Source organism: Ornithodoros turicata, chromosome 7 (assembly GCF_037126465.1).
Source record: "Ornithodoros turicata isolate Travis chromosome 7, ASM3712646v1, whole genome shotgun sequence".
NCBI lineage: Eukaryota > Metazoa > Arthropoda > Arachnida > Ixodida > Argasidae > Ornithodoros > Ornithodoros turicata.
The window spans coordinates 58,732,377-58,738,596 of NC_088207.1; the positions used below are offsets into that span (position 1 = coordinate 58,732,377).

The 6,220-nt window shown below is 43.6% G+C and overlaps 1 non-coding gene across 1 annotated transcript; it reads right to left on the bottom strand.

Moving 5' to 3' along the window:
- Nucleotides 1-5,242: 5,242 nt before the first annotated feature.
- Nucleotides 5,243-5,396, bottom strand: LOC135401777 (U12 minor spliceosomal RNA). The gene has a single exon (XR_010424908.1). It is a non-coding gene; the product is annotated as a U12 minor spliceosomal RNA (small nuclear RNA).
- Between the last annotated feature and the right edge of the window lie 824 nt (nt 5,397-6,220).

The window sequence follows — 6,220 nt, forward strand, 5'->3', positions numbered from 1 at the left end:
AAAAGAACTTGCCCATGACTCGATTACAATTCAACGCAGTCGTCGTTCTTTGATGAAGATTAGAGGCACTTTGCTGGCTTCAATACAAGATGTATGTCTTCTTTTTTATTATTATTTCTGGCACACTTTTTAACTAGAGATAATCATTGGCCACGCCAAGCGTGGGTTCAAGTGCCACTGCTGGTTGTGAACTGCCGTTCTTTAATTGTGACTTCATTTCCTGTTTATATATTTTTGTTTGTTTCCTCATTAATCTCCGCTGTCGGCTCCACCTTCGGAGCGACGCGATTGCATATGCATGCATGCAAATACACGCTATCTGACCCATACACACACTTTCATTGAGAAATCGTGGCATTTCCTCGTCGTGCTCATCATGGCCTGCAATGGGGATATGTTGCAACGCGACCCAGTGAGGTGGAGACGCGATGGATACCGACGACATACGTGCATATTCGACCCTTATATATACTCAGGAACCTATATGTTAACGTTTCATGAAACGAGTGCGTTTCAGTGTTACATATTTGAGAGCTGCAGGTCACAGTGGCGTAGTCATAGGGGGGTTTCGGAGGTTCAAACCCCCGAAATCGTACATTTGCCTGTGCATTTGGGACAGGGAAACGACGATGAAATCCTCCCCCATGTAAAGACCCCATAGAACCCCTCCCCGAAATACGCCGCTGGTGGTAGCTCATACGCCTTTTCGCTGGCAAACGGGCTAACATATCCCCCTCTCCCGAAAAAGACCTTTACCCGAAAGGAGTTTTTCGGTTGTCGCGTGTCGGTGGGCACAAACACCCTCCCAAAAGAGGGTCCGTTTGTCGGGGGTATTACCGTAATTTTAATTCTGTGTATAACACGCGTGTGTTATATATGACCGTCAGTGACGTTGTATAACACGCAGGGTGATGACGGGTGCCTGTTATACATGATGCGTGTTATACACGGAAAATGACGGTGCTTTGGCAAAAAAAGCGAACGTTTTACGTGGTACATTCCAGCACGTGATTCCACCGAGCGCCGAAATATAAGCCCCTTATCAGCACTGCTGCCATGCACATTCCACCTGTAGAAGGGACGAGTCGTCGTCAGTATGCAGGTCGCAGCTGCAACGGGACAAGCCTCGTACAGAGTCAATGCACTCAGCGCTCGACGTGGTTACACAGGCCACATACGCTAACCTCATTTCCGAGCATCTATTGTTAAATGCTCGTTCGCACGAAACAAGCAAAACAAACGGCCTCCATCAGTGGAATATGTGCGGTAATAAGAGGAAGAATTAGATGTCCTTCGTCTTTTGTCGCCGTTTTTGCGTTTTTTTTTTTTTTTTCCTCGAATCAATCCGTTCGAATCCGCCTCTGCTCGCACGGATCCGCACCGGACCTTACCGGACTATCCGGAAACCGGAATTCGGACAGGACCGAACCGCAACGGAAATTCCCTGGCGATCGTTATCGCTATATTTAAAACGGGGGAAGCATCCCATGTCAGCATTTATTGTTGTTGTATATTTAAAGTCCGCGCGCTCCAAAGCCGCTCCGCGGTTGGCTCGCGCAAGAGCTCGTGGCGACTCACGAGCCGACTCGTGACGTTGCCCACCTCTGTGAGGCCAATAACGGCGGTCCCTTTCACCACCACCACCACGAGTCATCGTGATGTCGGCCCCTTAGAAGTCTGCCCAGGACGCACATTCCCCGTTAGTCGTGACGTTGCCCACCTACGTCCACGGGGATAACGACAAGTTGAAGATCGGGGACAGCTCAATGTCTTTTTAATGAGTATGGAGAAATGTTGTGGATATGCGTTGCAAAATTTTGGGAATATTTCGATATACAGCAATATTTCTAGATAGTTTCAAAATACTTGAGAAATAATGTGCGGGTGAGCCTGAGAAAATCTTGCCAATAATGACCAGCTTTCGAATTATTTTGCCTCGTTATTTCTGACTAGCGAAAATAAATTTGTACGTGAGTAAAGCGACACTGTTTAACTGTGTAACGCCAAAATTTCGTCGCTAGTAACATCCTTAATCTATGACTGTAATTGATGACACCTGCAAATGATCAGAAGATGAGCTCGTTCTGAAACCGCCGGCACCGCTTTTTTGGCGCAACAATATAAGACGCAGGCGCATAAAAGATATTCAAGAAAGATCATTGGCCCCTTTTGCGATGAATCCTCAGTCTGTGTGTGCGGTGGGTTAAAGAGCAATATGACCTGCCGGAAAATTGACGGTTGTATTGATTCTAACGAATGGGGACCAGCCAAGTTTGCTTTGTGTGGGCGTTATGGCAGCGCGTGCGGCATCAGTGAGGTACTTACCTGGTCTTCAGTGCAGACGCTCGTCTCTGTGTTCACTTTCATAATATCTTTTCCGTGCTCAGAGTTTTCCTCTCGCCTGGCCTTCTTTGTTGGTTCCGGTGCGCTCTCGTTAATAGAAAAGTATATCGTACGTAGGGTACTTCGTTTTCGGGTTAAACTCGATTTTTCACGATAGTCCCCCCCCCCCCCCCCCCCCCCGAAAAAAAATTCACGAATTCGGGTAATACCCGATATCTACTCGAAATCCTTGCAGTCCTTCAACTTGTCGTTTTCGGTAAACCGTCGGATAAGTGAATCATAATAGTATGAGCAAAGAGAGCTATTTGTGACAACCTATTTGTCCGCCTTTTATAATCCCCACCTGCAGTATCAAAGACGAGCTTTTGTGGAGCTCCTGCAAGTATTTGAATACCGCTGTCATTCACTATCCCATTTCCGAGCGAAAATATAAATATTATTGTTTCTCGTCTTAGTGTCACAGCAGTGGTTCGTTTCATATGCCTTTCGTTTCACCCGAAAATTTCCCGGTGACATGTCAAACAGAGATCGTAGCGCCCGATTTCTCCACGAATTCTCGTGCGTAAATAGCACCCGATTTTTCCCCCTCGAATTTTTCTCCCGAAAAATTATAAAAACCGAAAACGAAGAACCCTAAATTCGTACGCTATCGCCTTTGCGTACGTAAGGGGTGGTTCTTCGCGCGCCCATATCAGAAAGAGAGCTTCGCGCGGTACGCAGAACCGTACGATATACTAAAACTCTCTCATGTCCATCATTATTGATACCATTCTTGCGAGATAAAAACTGTGCCTGCACCGTCACATACACACCGTGGATGCAGTCTTGGATGTAGTAACTAGTAGTAGTTAGTAACTTGGTATGCGTCCTGGGCCGACTTCAGGGGGAACTGTGCCGACATTCGTGTGGAAAGCCTTCGGAAAACCCAAGGAAAACCTCAGACAGCACAGCTGGTGGTAGGATTTTAACCCACCAGCTCCCAGTCTTCAGTACGACCTTGCCGGTTTTTTTTTTTTTTGTTAAAGTAACTGCAAAAATGTAACTAAGTTACTCAGGTGTGGCAATATTTTCCACGCATCCCCTAGCGTCGTTTTGTCGAAGCTTCGAGTACATGACCGTTTTTCGAAACCAGGAGTTGCAAAAATTTTCTCATCTCATATATACGCATCCTCTGTTTATAACACGGTATACATACGCTAGGACGGTACAAGTGCTAAATCCAAGTCTTTGGCGCGGTTTCACCAACCCGGATTAACATTTGAACCGAGATTCGGCGGCCCCTCAACTCTGCTTCAACAAGAGTATAGTTATTGTCACTGAAACATTCATCACGTCACTAACAAACATGTAACTGTAAAGAAATTAAGTTACGTTAACGTAGTAACTGTAGCCAACTAATTGTAACTAATTACATTACAGTTACTAAATGTAACTAATTACATCTCCAAAAGAGTAATGTAACTGAGTAACTATTTATGCAGGCTAACTGTAACTTAGTCACGGTTATTTATTATTATTATTATTATTTTGAGTAGCTTGCCCATGACTGGATAACGGCAGCAGTTCTGAACAGACAACTGTAGTATATGTATTTATTTAAATTCCGGATCTCTTACACCCTTAACGGCGTAAAAATGGACTAAATCCAGGGACGGTCGACCAACATGCGTCCTTTTTTGAAGTCTGGGTCCAGACTCAGAACACAAGGCTGTACGACGATATAGAGAAGAATAACGTTACGGGGAGCAAATGGAAAAATGCCACACTTACACCTTTTGGGGATCAAGTGGAAGGGAGCGATATTTTCATTTCGCGGTTGACAAATACAACGCTCACACCTACCTGGAATCATATGGGAAAGCGCGAACAGTTTCACATTTTCGGAAAGCATCCTCTCTCCAATGTAGGTCCTTCTTTTTTTTTTGTAAGGCTGTACGAGCTCCATTTTCGGAGGGAAATCCGGGACGTGCTTCCTCCTGCACTCCTCGGTACGCCACTATTCCGGATATTTCCCCTAAACACCTTCGTGTGCCAGCACCAATATATGCGCTAACGCCTTGAGGGTATGACACGGACAGTATAATGCGTAGCCTCCCGAAATATTGGTAATGTGTGTGATTGAGTTATTAGTAGCAATAAACTGTTGTTGTTATTGTTATTATTATTGCTGTTCTCCGGATGCTTTACATTCGATGTGACGGTTTGCGAAGTACGCCAATGTGCATAGCGTAACCAAGCGCAACTTGTGTTGTCACGATGATTTACAAAATACTATACACCAGGGAATCCCCAGTAAGCACAAAGGCATTTGGATGTATACGTTCGGACACTGGCTAGAGGTGCCTAAGATGATGCAAGCTGTAAGGAGTCACGCATGGCTACCTTGAAGGCAGAGCCGCGGCTAACGACAGGAGGTGTATTTGACGTATTTGTAATGGAATAACGCCTAATTCGAGCGACGCCTCTTGAAAACTCACGTAGAAGGAAAAATTAGCTTCTAAGCACTACAGTCTCTCATATTGATAAGTTTCCAGGTGAGGTTGAGTATCATGCATTATCGTTACTTTATTTTGCTCCTTATCAGTATTAAAATCCAGTATCCCAATGATTCGTTCGTTCTTTCTTTATTTTATTTTTTTTTTTGTTCAAAGTTAACAAAGTTCTAAGGTGCATTCTGCGACGTCATCAGTGTCAGATGCAAAATACGGTACATGCGAATACAGAATAACTGCAAAATTCAGATAATCTAATTGTTAGCCAATTAACGGGCAAAAAAAAAAGGGAGAACTCTAGCACTCGCAAGTGAGTATCATTATTGTTTTTCAATAAAAAAATGATTCAATTCTTTAAATACTTATTTTATTTACCAATTCTAATTTTTCATTTCTAAGGTAGGGTACGGGCAGATCACAGCAACCTGGGCGACCAGCGAAAGTAGGCCAGTCACCCCTGGGACGACCTGTACCCTTTCAAAAATTCATACCATAAATTTGTATGGTGGAGCTGGGCGTCACTCCAGCTCGTTATTTTCCTTACTCATTAGTTTAAGGCACAATTTGAAATTGCTGATACAATGACACCCCATGCGAATATGAATCTCAGATTTGACGGTGTCTCAAATATTTCGTGATGATACTTTAAAGTTTTCAAAGGGCATATGCAGGTTATTGATTCTCATTATGCAAACGTTATGTTGACAACATGTTTGTTACTTGAATGTTACCCAATAACGTAATACGATGCACAAATGGGGCGAATAATGCTTGCATCAAGAACGGATCCCCACGTGACAGGGACACGTTCAAGTTTAGTGTGCTTCCACGGTGTGGCGCAACCAGTCTAGACAACACTTGTGGCATGGGAGAGCGGTTATTTTAAATCTCGGTGTAAAACGCGAGACCACGCGTAACAATTATTTTTCAAGAGTAGCCGAATTACAACTAATTACCCATTTCTGTAATTAAATCACATTCGCAATTACAAAATGAGCGGAATTACAATTATGGGTGCTGTGAAAAGTAATTGAGTTACACCAGGTGGCATTCATTTCAATATGCAATTTTGAGGTATAGCTTCATTTTTCCTTCACTTAAATTACGTCTATTCTCAGTCCCTGAGAAACGCAGTACAAACATGGAATTATTTCTTAAAACCGAACAAATAAAATGCCCAGTGGAGTACGATGACTAGAAGCTAGTGTATTCTTAGCAGAAACATATACATGAACTAAGGTTTCAAATCGTAGAATTCAACATAGTTGTAGAATGGCGAAAATGGGTGTGTAGCTTATTCGAAACACATAGGGAATGCTACTTATATGTCTACAGATTGTCCAAGTTTTTGTCCTTTAGACTGCCACGCCTCCTCGCCATGTGTG